Source organism: Microcaecilia unicolor, chromosome 2, assembly GCF_901765095.1.
Source record: "Microcaecilia unicolor chromosome 2, aMicUni1.1, whole genome shotgun sequence".
NCBI lineage: Eukaryota > Metazoa > Chordata > Amphibia > Gymnophiona > Siphonopidae > Microcaecilia > Microcaecilia unicolor.
The window spans coordinates 464,816,198-464,834,379 of NC_044032.1; the positions used below are offsets into that span (position 1 = coordinate 464,816,198).

The 18,182-nt window shown below is 48.7% G+C and overlaps 1 protein-coding gene across 2 annotated transcripts in view; it reads left to right on the top strand.

Moving 5' to 3' along the window:
• The first annotated feature begins 443 nt into the window (after window positions 1-443).
• LOC115462562 (5-hydroxytryptamine receptor 7-like) overlaps window positions 444-18,182 on the top strand; it is a 78,588-nt gene continuing 60,849 nt past the window's right edge. For both annotated transcript variants that reach the window (XM_030192556.1, XM_030192557.1), the window contains exon 1: window positions 444-530. The gene's annotated coding sequence lies outside the window, so the exon portion shown is untranslated. The remainder of the gene's footprint in view (window positions 531-18,182) is intronic.

Below are 18,182 nucleotides of genomic sequence, written 5' to 3' on the forward strand. Positions count from 1 at the left end.
CCTCCTTGATACCACTACTGCGCCGTTCGGGATCACCCCAGAAACCTCAACCCTCCCTCTCAGCTTACTGCCAAGTTACAAAACGTAAACGGCTCCTCCTACTTGCGAACACACCCCGCCTCTTACCTTTTTTTCTGTCCAATGGGAGACTGCAGACATGCGTTGCTCGGGAGAGAATTGGAGGGTTAAGAGAAGTGGGCGGGCCGGACGAATGCAAGGAGGTTCTCCTTGAGCCAAAGGTACACCCCTCCTTTCCTAACCCTGCCTAACTTAATTGGTTGCACAACTTTCTGTGGGTGGAGAGAAGCGGATGAACCCCTTCTTTCTGCGGCGCCGATTGGTCTGATATTGTGAATAGAAAGTGGGCAGGTCTTTCATATGTTTCTACTCTGCAGAAAAACCCAGGCGGCGCGAGAATGAAGTTTTAGTGTGGATGGCTTTAAAGAGGACGGTGCAGCTGCTGTTGCTTTTTCTGATCGGAAGTCCCTTCGGGGGCTGGTGGTGGGTGCTGCAGTGTCTCTTTCTTGCAGGTAACGCCTGTTTCCAACGCTGTATAGGTAGACGTTAGCTCTTAAACCAGAGATGCGAAAACTATCCGGAGCATCACAGAAACTTGCCACTGCATAAAGAATCGGAGACAGAGAGTTGGACCCTTGGCTTATGGGCAAACTAAGAAATGTAGAAGTATAGAGTTATTTTTCTTTACGTTTATCTAAGGCACCCACTATTCTAGTTTAAGTAATCGTATATAAAGCATTTTCCCCTTGAAAACCTTCTCTACGTAGCTGACTACAGAGAGCCCTAGGAGAGGTCCGAAGTCTCACTAAAAATGTTATCCATAGGTGTGTCAAATACACTGACTTTCTAGAAAAGAAAAATGATTATTCGTGGTACTCGCAGTAGCGCTTATGCATATACCGCTGCGATTTCTTTATTGTTAAAAGCAGATTATGCGTGGTATTTTTTTCTTCATGGGAATGCTTGAGTTTTTTTTCCCCCCTTTAATTTTTGTATGGTAAAAGGGGAGGCTTTTGAATAGCCCAGTTGGATGCTGCCTACTCCGTGGCAAAATAATTTAGGTTTATTTTTCTAAGTCATTTGTTGTGTTGTATTCTGCTTTAACATGTAAATTGTAGGCATTAATTTAAAAAGACCAAGTGGGTTATTCGAATCTGAGTAGTATGTCGCTGATCTTTTGTTAAAAGGATGGTTATGTTTTAAGGAGTTGCGATTGTGCATTTTTGATTTATGTTTATTAATGCATATTTTTCTTTTGGTTCATTACTTTCAAGTTTAGCCGTTCCATTTTTTTTATTTATGTACCCTTACATCTGTAATATGATTTGTTGCAAGGCAGTGCCATTTTTAAATAATTTTATAACTCGTTTTACTCTCTTGAAAAACAGTCTTTTAATCTGCTAATATGAGATTTTTTTTTAAACGTTTAGAACTGGCCACTTAAGTAACCCACATACGTGTTTGCATCCAGTCTATTCTAGAAATGTAATGCCAAATGGTATTTAAGTGTAGGACACTTTTATTAATGAAGCTTTTGGTTCTGATATGGTGTGTGCACTTATTTTGAATAAATGAGAATAACTTTTACATGGTAGGCATTGGTATAATCTTTGTTCACCTTTCTTATGTGACTGACTGACTAGATGAAATGAAAGTCCCTAGTTTCCTGCAGCACGGCATTTATTCTGAGGTCAAAACTGTAAAAGTCTGACTATGTTGCAATGTGAAATACCTGCATTGCCCTTGAAATAGTGAGAGGCCACTGTAGTTGGACGAAAAAGTGTCTTGTTCTGAAAGCAAAGACTTGAACTATGTGAGCTTGTCATCACATAAGTCACAGCAAGAATGCTTTAGTTACACACGCTGCATCTCAAACACAGCCTACTCTGTTTGCGCCCTCTCCTCTGCTGTTCTTCTTCCATCCTCCTATTCAGTGTTGCACCTCTGTATTACTGTCATTGGTAGGCATCCTTCTCACCCTCATGTACAAATCAACTCTTACCACTCAAACATCCCTGAAACTCTCCCTGAAAGAGGCAGAAGCCCATCCTTTCTGCTTCTCCCAACTTTCCTAGCTATAGCTGTCAATCTTTATAGTTGTGGGCCAGGAATCACTGTACACCCTGTGTGGGAATGTGGGGAATGTACCACTAAGAACGCAGCTGATGTGAGAAAAAGGTTTGTTTGGTTGTTTGTTACCCTGTGAGCGCTTCTTACAGGTAGAAACAAAGATGTACACCCTTGCACACATACATAAATACCCGCAGGGAAGCTGGAAAGAATTCCATGAACTGTGCTTTGCATGCTTTCTCTACTTGTTCACCTGTTTTAATTATGTGGAGTGGAGGAGTAGCCTAGTGGTTAGTGCAATGGACTTTGATCCTGGGGAACTGAGTTCAATTCCCACTGCAGCTCCTTGTGACTCTGGGCAAGTCACTTAACCCCCCATTGCCCCTGGTACAAAATAAGTACCTGAATATATGTAAACCGCTTTGAATGTAGTTGCAAAAACCTCAGAAAGGCGGTATATCAAGTCCCATTTCCCCCCTATGTTTATTCAGCTACTGGATGTTTAGTGTAGCTTAGAGGGAACATTGCTCACCACTCCTTAAAAAAAAAAAGAGGGGCAGTAGGTGCACTTTTGAACACAGCAGGGAAAGACCCCTTCACTGTCTACAAGCTGCCTCTCCCAGTACTTCTGTTATTGTTTAACACTTGGCTGCCAGTCAACCCTAGCTGCCCAGTTCAGTATCATCATGTTGGCCATGTGAACAGTGGTGTTCAGCAACACTGTAATTGAAATTCTGAGATTATTGGCAACCATAAAATGATTTGCTTATCAAGGTTTTTGGTAGGTTGCCAACTGGCCACCAGGCTTCAGCTCAGCTAGTTTACTGTTGGATTACCAAACATGTCTGGAATATGTATTAGCTGTACCTAATGGTTAAAGCAGCAGGCTAAGACCAGGAAAGCCAGGGTTCACTGCTGCTGTTTGAGATCTTGGACAAGTCATTTAACCTTTCACTGTCTCGGGTACAAATTCAGATTGTAAGCCCTGAAAGGGACAGTAAAATTTCTACTGTATCTTAATGTAAATTGCCTAGAGCTGCTACTGAGAAGTGTGATCTAAATCCAAATCCAGTACCAGGCATATGTGAAGTAATACTACAAACGTCACTCGGGACCTACAGAACAATTATACCCTACCATACCATAATAGCAGTAATTTCCATGAATCACATAACAAGGGCCTACCTAGGAAAAGGCAGCACCATAAACATTGCAGTGGATACTAGAACATCAATATATCTATTGAAAAAACCAATCAAGCCAGATTAGTACAGATTTATCCTAAGCAGACAGTCATTGCTAACATAAAAACCTTGTGTCTCTCATACATGCAGAACACAGATTGACCCTCACCCAATATAGATAAGTAACCACAAACAATAAATAGAAATATGTAGACAAAAATTAAACTGAACCCCCAAGAAGCCAGACACTGCATATTGCGCACACCAGAGAAAGAGAATGTGACACATCCCCCTGTAATGTGCAAAGTTTAAAGACAGCCAAATGTCAAAACTAACATTTTAATCACTATATTACAAATTCTAACAAATATAAATGAAAACTGTGATGATACATTTTATTGGACTAAATACATTTTCAGTTAGCTTTCAGAGGCCAAAATGTCCTGGCCTGAGGAAAGAGGCTTTGGTCTCTGAATGTTAGTCAAATAATGTATTAAAATTAGTCCATGTATCGCCTTATTTTCATTTTTATTTGTATTTATTAACCTTTAGGCTAACATACTACTTTGTCCTAAAAAAATAAAAACTTTCTACCTTTGTTGTCTGGCCATGTACTCTTTTTAATTGTGTTGGTCTCAGTCTCTGGTTTCTGTTTTCCTCCATCATCTTCTCTTTATTTTTATTTTATTTATGCATTAGAGGAAATAAGGGACAGGGGAGATATGATACAGATGTTTAATTACTTGAAAGGTATTAATATGGAAGCAAATCTTTTCCAGAGAAGGGGAAACAGTAACACTAGAGGACATAAATTGAGGTTGCAGGGCAGTAGACTGAAGACTGTTAGGAAATTATTTTTCACAGAGAGGGTGGTTGAAGCCTGGAATGTCCTCTTGACTGAGGTGGTGGAGATGAAAACAGTAACGAGTTCAAAATGACATGGGATAAACACAGAGGATCTCAAATTTAGAAAATGAATGGTATTTAAAAAAATGCCTATGGCTGAATGATTGTTGATTTAATCGTGAATTGATATTGATAGAGGGCGCGAGTTCCATAATGGGATCCCTGCCACTGAGAAGAGCGAGTTAAAGATCTTCTGGGATCGGACTCCCTTGTGAAATAGTGGGGCTAGGATCAATTGTTCTTTTATACCCAGATGATCAAAAGTAAACGCCGGTGCTAGTGGCTGTTAGCGCCGGCGTTTGCTACCGCTTCATGATTAGAGCCCTCGAGCGCGTGAAACAACACTCTCGAGGGCTCTTTGCGCAAGTAGCATGCTAAACAGGGCATTAGGTATTCCTCCCCAATGATCAGCAGCCAGCACGCCAAAATTTGGGTCGCTGGCCGCGGCAAACCGTATGCCAGCTCCGAGCTGGCGTTAGGGTTTGCCGATCATTGGGGAGGAATGGTGAGCCCTGTCCAGCATGCAGTTGCATGCTGGCAGGCCCCTGTTCCCCCCCCCCCAAGGCAAACGGCAATGGGGGCTGGAAGTCCAGCGGACCTCAGGTCCCCCCGATCCCCCCCCCCCCAGGTTCAGGGAGGCCTGGAGAGCCGGTGGGTCTCCAGCCCCCCAAACCCCCAGAAAATGTCAAGTGGCCGCCGGCCAAACCCTGTCCCACCCTCCCACCCAGCGAGCGACAGGGGGGGGGGGGCTGGAGGTCCGGTGGACCTCCAGCCCACCCCAACTCCTCCCCCCCAGCGTTGTCCGACCAATCCCTTGTGGTCCAGCGTGAGGATAAGTAGTAGTCGTGGTAGTAGTAGTAGTAAGGACAACCCCCCTCCCGACCCCCTTACCTTTAGTTGGAGGAGGGACGCAGCCTGCCTCCCTCCTCTTCCTTCTGTTGACGCCGCCGCAAAATGGCGGCGCCCAGCCCCACCCATTGCATCCTGGGATGCGCTGGGCGGGGCTACAGACCATGTAAGGCAGTGATTCCCTTACATGGTCTGTAGCCACGCCCAGCGCATCCCAGGATGCAATGGGCGGGGCTGGGCGCCACCATTTTGTGGTGGCGTCAACAGAAGAAAGAGGAGGGAAGCAGGCTGGCTGTGTCCCTCCTCCAACTGAAGGGGGCCGGGAGGGGGATTGTCCTTACTGCTACTACTGCTACTTCTACTTATTCTCACGCTGGACCACCAGGGATCGGTCGGACAACGCTGGGGGGGGGGGAGTTGGGGTGGGCTGGTGGCCCCCCGGTCGCTCGCTGGGTGGGAGAGGGTTTGGCCGGCGGCCACTTGACATTTTCTGGGGGTTTGGGGGGCTGGAGACCCACTGGATCTCCAGGCCTCCCTGAACCTGGGGTGAGGGATGGGGGGAGCGGAGGTCCGCCAGACCTCCAGCCCCCGTTGCTCGGGGCAGGGGTAGACAGGGCCTGGTGGTCCCATGGACCTCTAGCCCTGTTGATCATGAGGGTTTGACAGGTTTGGGCTTTTGGCAGCCCCGACCTGTCAAACAAGTGCGGGAGGATTGTGCTGAGCGCATGCTCGGCACAATTCGCCCGCACTTCTACCCCATGATCAGAGATAATTGCGCTGCTTAAATTTGCATGCATTATCTCTGATCATCAGTGCGGTATAGCCCCGCGCTGTTCCAGCGCTATTTTTAGAGCGCTGTTTGGAACAGTGCGGGGCTTTTGATCATGACCACCTTAGTCTGTTGGCATGAACAATGCAAATAGATGAGATTTTGATCAGGAGTGCGGAGGTTAAACCTTGAAGAATCTGAAACATTAGTCAGGCAACTTTAAACTTAGTTCTTTCAGCTATTGGTAGCCAGTATAGTTTTGTAAGGTAAGGTGGCTAGTGTATCTGTTCAGTTTGAAAATTAATCTTGCCGCTGTGTTCTGTATGATCTGTAATTTTTTTTTTTAATGTTTGCTCTTAATGCCAAGAAATAGGGCATTGCAGTAGTCAAGGTGTGGTAGGATAAGAATTTGTACCAGTATTGCAAAGGCTTTTTGATCAGTGACCTGATTAGACAAAGTTGTCTCATTTTAAACATTGTTTTTTTCCACAGTTGGTTGATATGGGGTGTGAATGGTAGGGAGGAGTCAAGGATGACTCCAAAGACCCTGGCTTCTGATTCAACTGGAGAGGTGATGTTGCTTGGTAGTGTTATTGAAGTCGGGACCTCAGCTCCATGATTCCGGAACCAGATAATCTTCGTCTTTTGGGTGTTCAATTTGAGTTTGCCAGGGCCCAGATCTGAATGGTATGCACTCCGACTGTTGCCGATCAGGTCGGATCTTGGTGAGAGGACGCCAGAGGTAGAAGGAGCATGATGTCGTCTGCCGGCATATGATAGCAATAGCTCTCCTGAAACCAGGTGTATAGAGCTAACGGAGGACATGAAGTTACACAAGATGGGGGAGATCAGGGTCCCTTGAGGAACTCCACATTTCGGAATCCAGTATTTGGAAAGGTTTTTGTTTTATTTCACTGAGTAGCTTCGGTTTGAGAGGAATTCATTGAACCAATTGAGGATTGGTCTAGGTATTCTCACTTGGAGTAGTTAATTTTTGTTTGCAGTGACAGAAGGGGAGTTTCCAGTTAGATCTGTTGTCTGTAGATTTGCTTCACTGCTTTATTCCCACAAAAATATCAGTTTGAAAACTCACAGGACACATTCACTGCTCCCTCTAAGCTGCACGGCCATGTACTTTTTATTTTAAACTGCCGCACAGCGAACTCACCAGGACTTCCCCATCTCCCTCCCACCACCATCTCGCCCTCTCCCCTGTGCCAATGCTGCTCCAGACCAGCAGCAACGTTGGTAAAACAGTCATTTCATGTGCCGGTCTCTGTGCGTATGACTGCCAGTCCACCTTCTCTGACATCAACTTCCTGTTGCAATGCAGAGCCAGCAGCTATTCTTACAGAGATTGCAACACCATGACTGATGTGGGAAAAGACAGAAGTGGGGTTGAAAAGGGGGAAAGCCCTGTCTGGACTGACTTCTCTGCATAATACCAAAGGCCCTCGTTCCTTGATACATATTTCTAGCTTCCTACACCCTTCCTTCCTCTCATACTGTCCTCAGGCCCCTGGCACATAGATACCTCTAGAAACCTTTGTTCTTCCCTACCTTCTCTCAGGGGCGTAGCCACGGGTGGGCCTGGGCCTACCCACTTTGGGCTCGGGCCCACCCAGCAACGGTGCACAGAGATGCCAAAAGAATCGCTGCAGGCCTTCTTTCCCCTCCCTCCCCTTCGGGCAGCACCGCAGCGCAGTCTAACACTACAGCAAAGCTGCAGGGCACCGGGCCCGTCCGTCCTGCCGCTACGCTGTTGCCCTCCGGCTCTGTTCTTCTGCTGCTTATCTACAGCGGATCCGCGCGCTGCCAGGGCTGTCTGTATGCTGCCTGCGACTGCTTCCTCTGTGCTGGCCCCGCCTCTAAAAGATAAACAGAGCCATTCTACATTATGTATGGTCAGCATAGTCACAAATGTCAACTCAATTTGTCAGCATTATTTGTCAACAGTAATGCTTTAAATATTTATAGTAAGCATAGTACTCTGAGAGCTAGTAATGTAAGATTAATTTGAAACTGTTAATGAAATGCACGGCAGGAACAGAAGGCCTTTACACTGAACTCAGCAAGTCTATGTACGAAGGTTTGCCTTAAGGTAAACTTTTTATTAGGTGTTATATTTTCCTGGCCACCGTTAGTGGTTTGGACCATAAAACATAACTTCACTGTATTAGTAAAACAGCTAATGGTTTGTTGCTATCATAATCAGTGTTCCGTCTAAGGAGCGACCTGCTTATATGCAAATTTGTTTTTGAGTAAGCGCTGAAAATTCCCTGTCAGCTAAAAAAGAGTGAGAGGTCCCCCACCCCACCCCGAGCTATCTGTGTGGTCCATCTGTAAAAAGTCAAAAACTGTTTCAGTTGGATAGGCAGTGCCTTAAAAGATGGAGGACAAAATATATATATATATATATTTACTTATTCAACAGCTTTTTAATTTATTTGAAAACTTCCTATATATAAATATCATGAAATAAGAACTGAATATCACTAAAACAGCTTCAAACAGTAATACATGGCCAAATTTCAGTGTTTACTAATGGGTTCATCGTAACTGTTGTAATCTGCCTTGGGAAGCCTGCGTGTTATAAAGATTGGAAGTAAAATTAAACTCTCCTTTCATTGGGGCACATGGAATCACATCTTCACCTCATCTCTTTTGTACAAATGGATTATTCTGTTTTGAGCATATTTCAGGGGCAAGTGGTTTTCATAAGTCAAAACAGTAACATCCAAAATTTCTTAATTAACATTATAATTATGTTCACATTTGGGTAATAACTGAAAAAATGCTGTTAAAAAATTATATTAGAAAGCATGAAGTGGACTTGGTTAACTTCTGCTGTATATCAACCAGTAGTAAATAGTAGTAATAAATAATATAAAGTGCATTTTTATAATATACCACTGCATTCTACAAAACAGCAGCGTAGCGGCAGGACGGATGGACCCAGTGCCCTGCAGCTTTGCTCAGCTGTACAGTTAGACTGCGGCGCTGCCGGAATGGGAGGGAGGGGAAAGAAGACCTGCAGCCAGCATGCCAGTGGTGGCTGGGGAAAGGGAGGGAAAAAACCTGCAGCATGCTGTGAGAGATTCTGTTTCTGGCTTTTTCATCACCATCTGGTAAGCCAAGTCAATTTTCAAACACGCTGTTGGCCGTTTGGTCACTCCTTCAGCGCTGGTGTCCTTTCCACTGCAGAAATTTTATGAGGGATAGTGATGCTGTAAAATTATTTCTGCTTTTCCAAATGTCTTTTGTTGAAGGTTAAGAATTAGCAATCACCAAATGAGAGACTCGTGGGTTCAGATTTAGGATGACGTCTGTCCTGATAGTGTGTGAGAGAGCATTTTGAAACAATATTGCTTCTTTTGATGCATTTAAGTGCATTCGTACTTCTTAAGTACTTTTGTTCATAGACCACATCACCTATTTTGTGCCCACCCAAAATTGGCAGTCTGGCTAGGCCACTGCCTTCTCTCCTAGCACTGTGCCTTCTGAAACTTAAAATGTTCCAGCTTCTGAGATAACAGCAGGGTTGCTGACATGCCAGAGTCTATGGTTGCTTAGATTTCTGTTCTGATGACTTGATGTGTGTGTGCAGAAGTAGCCTGGTTTTCAAGATACCCACAATGAAGATGCATGAGATAAAGTCGCATTCAGTGGAAGTACTGAATGTAAATTTATCTTGTGCACCTTCATTGTGGGTATCCTGAAAACCTTGTTTGACTAGGTGTGTCCCAAGGACTGGGTGGAGAACCCCTGCTCTAGTGGAAAAGCAGAGGGAGATAGAGATGGAGGCAGGAAGATAGTGAAGACTGAGTGACCTCTGGAGGGGTGAGGAAGGAGACAAAGAATGTACAGTGCCTCAATATCTTTTGGGCTTGAGAGCAATCACTGGATGGGGGAAAACAGGGAAGATGAGTGTACACAGCATCAGAGGAAGAGGGGAAGAACAGAGATGGTATATACTGTCAATTAAAGTGTTCTATTACGTATTGTGTTGACATTGTGCGTACTATACTATGCCATATTATTGTTTGAATATTTTTACCGCTGTCATTGTCTGTTGTTACTGTACATCACCTTGAGTGAATGGATCCTCAGAAGCTTAGCTGAAATTGGGTGGCGGAGCAGGTGGGGGGAAGAGGGGTTGGTGGTCGGGAGGCTAGGATAGGGGAGGGCAGACTTATACAGTCTGTACCAGAGCCGGTGATGGGAGGCGGGGCTGGTGGTTGGGAGGCGGGAAATATTGCTGGGCAGACTTATACGGTCTGTGTCCTGAAAAAGACAGGTACAAATTCAAGGTAAGGTATACACATATGGACCATGCAGGTCTTTTTCTGCCGTCATCTACTATGTTACTATGTTCAAAAAGGTGGTAAATAAATCCAAAAAAATAAATATGTAGGGGTAGAGGAAGAGTTGGGAGGAAAGCTAAGTGAGAGAGAGGTGCAGAGGTGGGAGCAATGCTGGTGTGAGAGAACAGTACTAGAAAGGGAGTTTGTGTTAATCTATCCTTTCTACCCATTTCTGGCTGTCAAATTTAGGGAACTATGGCCCCACCATAGTAACAGTAACTTTTTCTTGGCAAAATAATGCCAAGGTTTTCCATTGCCTTGTGCATTTCATAGCATTTTGTCCTCCCTATTCAGGTACTAGCCAGGCATGCCCTGAACTTCCCAGATCTATTGTTCTGGGCCAGTGTTTCAGTGGGAATGGAGGAGGATGAAAAGGAAAGGAATTGGAAGGATGAGGCTAGAGATGGAAGGTGCCAACATGGGAGAGTTAAGAAGAAGTGGAGAAATGGCAGACAGGAAAGTCAGAGTGAAAAGCATAAGGACAATAGATGACAAAAGGAATGGATTTTGTTGATGGGCTACTGTTTTCATCTTGCTCAATTAGCCTCCGTGAATATTCATTTGGAACTACAAGGGCTTCCTCCTGCCTAATGTTATGCCATGACTGGGACTTCTTGTCCTGATCTAGGGAAGTAGATTTGAGCAGAAAATAGATCCCAAAGTGTCTGCCTGCTAAGGCACAACATTTGCCACTGAGCAACCCCAAGTGTATTTTCGTACTCTACGTTCTGAAGAGAGAGTGACTTCTAGGTATATTTATTTATTTATTTATTTATTTTATTGCATTTGTATCCCACATTTTCCCACCTCTTTGCAGGCTCAATGTGGCTTACAATACATCATGAATAGTGGAAATATATAAGAAAATAGACATTTAGTATTACATAATGACCTTGGGTAACATGATAATGATAAAGCATGATGGTGGTTTAACAAGCAAATATCGTAAGACAATTATGGATATATGTATAGGAGTTCACATTTGTTGATCTTTGTGGTATGCCTTGTTAAAGAGATGGGTCTTCAGTAGTTTGCGGAAGTTAGCAGATGGTTCTCTTCCCCCCCCCCCCCCCTTCCTCCAATATGTTGTGGGAGTTAATTGATGCCTCTTTCCCTGTTGCCAATATGACTTTCTTACCTTTTGCTGCCCTGCATTCCCTCTAAAGTATACTAATGGGATCACCTGTCTGTGTATTCTCCTCCCCCCCCCCCCCCAAAAAAAAAAACAGTACCCTATTGATGACATATCGGAGGTTCTCCGAGGACAAGCAGGCTGCTTGTTCTCACGACTGGGTTGACGTCCGCGGCAGCCCCCACCAACCGGAAAAAGCTTCGCGGGACGGTCGGCACGCAGGGCACGCCCACCGCGCATGCGCGGCCGTCTTCCCGCCCGTGCGCGACCGCTCCCGCCAGTTACTTTTTTTCCGCGACTGAGAGAGTCGTGTTTTTGCAACTCTCTCGTTTCAGCCGCCGGAATTTTCGACCGCGTTTACGCGGGTCGTCGCTCTTGGCCTTTTCGGCCTCTTCTTCTTTCGTTTCGTTTTGTTATCCAAAAAAAAAAAAAAAAAAAAAAAAAAGAATTTTGCGCGTGTGGAGCACGCGCTCCTCCCTTTTCCCTCGCTTTCTAGCGGGGACGCCTCGTTGCGGCCTAGTGGCCGCTCGGTCGGTTTCAATTTTCGTGGTGTGATTTTAGCCACCATTGCCGACTTTGACTTCGCCGACGCGATTTTTCCGTCGATGTCCTCGAAGGTCCCGAGTGGATTTAAAAAGTGTGGTCGCTGCGGCCGGCCGATCTCGCAGACCGACACCCACGCTTGGTGCCTCCAGTGCCTCGGGCCGGAGCACAATCTCAAGTCGTGTGCTTTGTGTCTCGGTCTCCGGAAACGGACTCAGGTTGCGAGGCAAGTTCTGCGGGACCGTCTTTTTGGAACTTGCGCCGGCCCCTCGACGTCGACCTCGACGGCATCGGTATCGAAGGCCGGTTCTTCGGTACCGGTATCGATGCCCGAGACATCGGCACCGATGGCAGCGACCCCAGGAGAACAGGTCCCGTCGGCCCGCCGGTCCGCCGGCGAGAGTGGGGTAGAGAGACCGCGTGGGCAGTCGGCCCCGGTCACTCCCTCAACTCGTGAGCCACGGGACCGAACCCTGTCGGACCCGGTACCTCGAGACCGAGGGGGATCGACCTCCTCCTCCTCCATGCCCTCCGGCACCGGTGACGTGCACCGGAAGAAGGACAAGAAGCGCCGTCACCGGGAGCCCTCGGTGCCTGAAGAGGAGTCGACGCCCAAGCGTCATCACAGAGAGGAGAGATCTCCGTCGGTGGTGGAGGTACCGACGCGTCGGGGTTCCGGCACCTCGGTGCCGTCTCCTGGCCCCCAGCAGCTTCTGGCACCGACACCCTTACCGGCCCCACCGCCTTTCTCGGCAGCGGGCCTGGACGAGTGCCTCAGAGCCATCCTTCCGGGGCTCCTGGAAGGGCTGATGCGCCAGGCTGTGCCGGCGCCGGGGGTGCTTGCGCCCTCGGCGCCGATGACTGTGGCGCCGGCGAGCTCTAGCCCGGCGCCGGGGCAGTCGACACCGCCGCCGCTTGCGGTGCCGGTCTCGACAGCCACGCAGGTGGAGTCCCCGTCGACGTCGATGGAGGGAGCTCCGTCCCCGCCGGCGCGGGAGTCCACCGCTCGACGACACCGAGGCCTCGGTGCCTCGACGTCGAGCCGGGCCCGGTACCGGACTCAGCTACATGAGCTAATGTCCGATACCGAGGATGAGGACTCGTGGGGGGAAGAGGAGGACCCGAGATATTTCTCCTCAGAGGAGTCTACGGGCCTTCCCTCGGACCCCACGCCGTCACCGGAGAGGAAGCTCTCGCCTCCTGAGAGTCTCTCCTTTGCCTCCTTTGTGCGGGATATGTCTATAAGCATTCCCTTTCCCGTGGTCTCTGTGGAAGAGCCGAGGGCCGAGATGCTCGAGGTCCTCGACTATCCATCACCACCTAGAGAGTCCTCCACGGTACCGCTGCACAATGTCCTGAAGGAGACGCTGCTCCGGAACTGGGTGCGACCATTAACTAATCCCACCATTCCCAAGAAAGCAGAGTCCCAGTACAGGATCCACTCTGACCCAGAGCTCATGCGGCCCCAGTTGCCCCATGACTCAGCGGTCGTGGATTCTGCTCTCAAGAGGGCACGGAGTTCGAGGGATACCGCCTCGGCGCCCCCGGGGCGGGAGTCTCGCACTCTGGACTCATTTGGGAGGAAGGCCTACCAGTCCTCCATGCTCGTGACCCGCATCCAATCTTACCTGCTCTATATGAGCATCCACATGCGGACCAATGTGCAACAGCTGGCGGACCTGGTCGATAAGCTCCCGCCGGAGCAGTCCAGGCCTTATCAGGAGGTGGTCAGGCAGCTGAAGGCGTGCAGAAAGTTCCTGTCCAGGGGGATTTTTGACACCTGTGACGTGGCATCTCGTGCTGCGGCCCAAGGTATAGTGATGCGCAGGCTCTCATGGCTGCGTGCCTCTGACCTGGACAACCGCACCCAGCAGAGACTGGCTGACGTCCCTTGCCGGGGGGATAACATTTTCGGTGAGAAGGTCGAGCAGATGGTGGACCAACTGCATCAGCGGGAAACCGCTCTCGACAAGCTCTCCCACCGGGCGCCTTCAGCACCCGCCCCCACGGGTGGGCGTTTTTCCCGGGCACGGCAGGCTGCACCCTATTCTTTTGCAAAGCGTAGGTACAACCAGCCGGCCCGAAGGCCTCGTCAGGCACAGGGACAGCCCCAGCGCGCTCGTTCTCGTCAACAGCGTGCGCCTAAGCAGCCCCCTGCGCCTCCACAGCAAAAGCCGGGGACGGGCTTTTGACTGGATCCACGGGAACATAGCCGCCCTACAAGTGTCCGTACCGGACGATCTGCCGGTCGGAGGGAGGTTAAAATTTTTTCACCAAAGGTGGCCTCTCATAACCTCCGACCAGTGGGTTCTCCAAATAGTGCGGTGCGGATACGCCCTGAATTTGGCCTCCCTGCCTCCAAATTGTCCTCCAGGAGCTCAGTCTTTCAGCTCCCATCACAAGCAGGTACTTGCAGAGGAACTCTCCGCCCTTCTCAGCGCCAATGCGGTCGAGCCCGTACCACCCGGGCAGGAAGGGCAGGGATTCTATTCCAGGTACTTCCTTGTGGAAAAGAAAACAGGGGGGATGCGTCCCATCCTAGACCTGAGAGGCCTGAACAAATTCCTGGTCAAAGAAAAGTTCAGGATGCTTTCCTTGGGCACCCTTCTGCCAATGATTCAGAAAAACGATTGGCTATGTTCCCTGGATTTAAAGGACGCATACACTCACATCCCGATACTGCCAGCTCACAGACAGTATCTCAGATTCCGCCTGGGCGCACGGCACTTTCAGTATTGTGTGCTGCCCTTTGGGCTCGCCTCTGCCCCACGAGTGTTTACAAAGTGCCTCGTGGTGGTAGCGGCCTACCTACGCAAGCTGGGAGTGCACGTGTTCCCATATCTCGACGATTGGCTGGTCAAGAACACCTCGGAGGCAGGAGCCCTCCGGTCCATGCAGTGCACTATTCAACTTCTGGAGCTGCTGGGGTTTGTGATAAATTACCCAAAGTCCCATCTCCAGCCAACTCAATCTCTGGAATTCATAGGAGCGCTGCTGAATTCCCAGACAGCTCAGGCCTACCTTCCCGAAGCGAGGGCCACCAATCTCTTGGCCCTGGCTTCGCAGACCAGAGCGTCTCAGCAGATCACAGCTCGGCAGATGTTGAGACTTCTGGGTCATATGGCCTCCACAGTTCATGTGACTCCCATGGCTCGTTTTCACATGAGATCTGCTCAATGGACCCTAGCTTCCCAGTGGTTCCAAGCCACCGGGAATCTAGAAGATGTCATCCGCCTCTCCACCAGTTGTCGCACTTCACTGCTCTGGTGGACCATCCGGACCAATTTGACCCTGGGACGTCCATTCCAAATTCCGCAGCCCACGAAAGTGCTGACGACGGATGCATCTCGCCTGGGGTGGGGAGCCCATGTCGATGGGCTCCACACTCAGGGTCTGTGGTCCCTCCAGGAAAAGGATCTGCAGATCAACCTCCTGGAGCTCCGAGCGATCTGGAACGCACTGAAGGCTTTCAGAGATCGGCTGTCCTGTCAAATTATCCAAATTCGGACAGACAATCAGGTTGCAATGTATTACGTCAACAAGCAGGGGGGCACCGGATCTCGCCCCCTGTGCCAGGAGGCCGTCGGGATGTGGCGTTGGGCGTGTCGGTTCGGCATGCTCCTCCAAGCCACATACCTGGCAGGCGTAAACAACAGTCTGGCCGACAGACTGAGCAGAGTCATGCAACCGCACGAGTGGTCGCTCCATGCCAGAGTGGTACGCAAGATCTTCCGAGCGTGGGGCACCCCCTCGGTGGACCTTTTCGCCTCTCAGACCAACCACAAGCTGCCTCTGTTCTGTTCCAGACTTCAGGCACACGGCAGGCTAGCGTCGGATGCCTTTCTCCTCCATTGGGGGACCGGCCTCCTGTATGCTTATCCTCCCATACCTTTGGTGGGGAAGACCTTACTGAAGCTCAAGCAGGACCGCGGCACCATGATTCTGATAGCGCCCTTTTGGCCCCGTCAGATCTGGTTCCCTCTTCTTCTGGAGTTGTCCTCCGAAGAACCGTGGAGATTGGAGTGTTTTCCGACTCTCATTTCGCAGAACGACGGAGCGTTGCTGCACCCCAACCTTCAGTCTCTGGCTCTCACGGCCTGGATGTTGAGGGCGTAGACTTCACTGCGTTGGGTCTGTCTGAGGGTGTCTCCCGGGTCTTGCTTGCCTCTAGGAAGGTTTCCACTAAAAAGAGTTACTTTTTCAAGTGGAGGAGGTTTGTCGTGTGGTGTGAGAGCATGGCCCTAGAACCTCGTTCTTGCCCTGCACAGAACCTGCTTGAATACCTTCTGCACTTATCAGAGTCTGGCCTCAAGACCAACTCAGTAAGGAATCACCTTAGTGCGATTAGTGCTTACCATTATCGTGTGGAAGGTAAAGCCATCTCTGGAGAGCCTTTAGTCGTTCGATTCATGAGAGGCTTGCTTTTGTCAAAGCCCCCTATCAAGCCTCCTACTGTGTCATGGGATCTCAACGTCGTCCTCACCCAGCTGATGAAACCTCCTTTTGAGCCACTGAATACCTGCCATCTGAAGTACTTGACCTGGAAGGTCATTTTCTTGGTGGCAGTTACTTCAGCTCGTAGAGTCAGTGAGCTTCAAGCCCTAGTAGCTCATGCTCCATATACTAAATTTCATCACAACAGAGTAGTGCTCCGCACTCACCCAAAGTTCCTGCCGAAGGTGGTGTCGGAGTTCCATCTTAACCAGTCAATTGTCTTGCCAACATTCTTCCCCAGGCCGCATACCCGCCCTGCTGAACGTCAGTTGCACACATTGGACTGCAAGAGAGCATTGGCCTTCTACTTGGAGCGGACACAGCCCAACAGACAGTCCGCCCAATTGTTTATTTCTTTCGACCCTAACAGGCTAGGGGTCGCTGTCGGGAAACGCACCATCTCTAATTGGCTAGCAGATTGCATTTCCTTCACTTACGCCCAGGCTGGGCTGACTCTTGAGGGTCATGTCACGGCTCATAGTGTCAGAGCCATGGCAGCGTCGGTGGCCCACTTGAAGTCAGCCACTATTGAAGAGATCTGCAAGGCTGCGACGTGGTCATCTGTCCACACATTCACATCTCATTACTGCCTCCAGCAGGATACCCGACGCGATAGTCGGTTCGGGCAGTCGGTGCTGCAGAATCTGTTTGGGGTGTAATCCAACTCCACCCTCCAGGACCCGAATTTATTCTGGTCAGGCTGCACTCTCAGTTAGTTGTTCTTCGTAGGTCAATTTCTGTTGTTTCCTCGCCGTTGCGAGGTTCCATTGACCTGGGTTCTTGTTTTGAGTGAGCCTGAGAGCTAGGGATACCCCAGTCGTGAGAACAAGCAGCCTGCTTGTCCTCGGAGAAAGGGTATGATACATACCTGTAGCAGTTGTTCTCCGAGGACAGCAGGCTGATTGTTCTCACCTACCCTCCCTCCTCCCCTTTGGAGTTGTGTTTTATACTTTATTGCTTGTCATTCAACTGGCGGGAGCGGTCGCGCACGGGGCGGGAAGACGGCCGCGCATGCGCGGTGGGCGTGCCCTGCGTGCCGACCGTCCCGCGAAGCTTTTTCCGGTTGGTGGGGGCTGCCGCGGACGTCAACCCAGTCGTGAGAACAATCAGCCTGCTGTCCTCGGAGAACAACTGCTACAGGTATGTATCATACCCTGTCCGTGGGGATCCTGGAAAAGATTTTTCTGTTTGGATCACATGGCATAATAGGATTGAGGCACAGACAGACAAAAGCACGTGCCTAGGAGCCCAAAGATGTTTGGTGTCATCTGTTGTCCTATATTGGCAGGTGTAGCTGCCACAAGAGATGGTGTCATCAACTGACACTGCACAGGACAACAATGCAGACCAAAGTGAAAGTAGAAATACATTCTTTATTAAAAATCAGTTGCCCGACTTGGGCATGTTTCGCCTCCCAGAGGCTGCATCAGGGGCTTATTCCACTATAAAAATACACATAAAAAATAAATAATAAAAAAACATATTAAATATCATAAGTTATTAATCTAGTTTAAAAGTAAGTAATCCAAATAAAAACTAACCCCAAAACAAGTACACATATGTTAATTAACAACATAAGCATACAAATATTATTGAGTTAATATGTTTGACACATTCAATTATTAATCTTCAAAAAACAAACATACAAAACACATTGTCATACATGCCTCTTAAAAAAATAACAACTTAAAAGGGACACATATCTATGGGGTGCATGTGTCCATATTGCCAACTGACACTGTACATTGCCACACTCCTGGAGTCGTAAATCAATGTCAGAGAGGGTGTTATAATTAGCTGCTGCACTGGACAGCTTTCTCGGTGTCTGAAGACTCTAGTAGGCTAATGGAGGT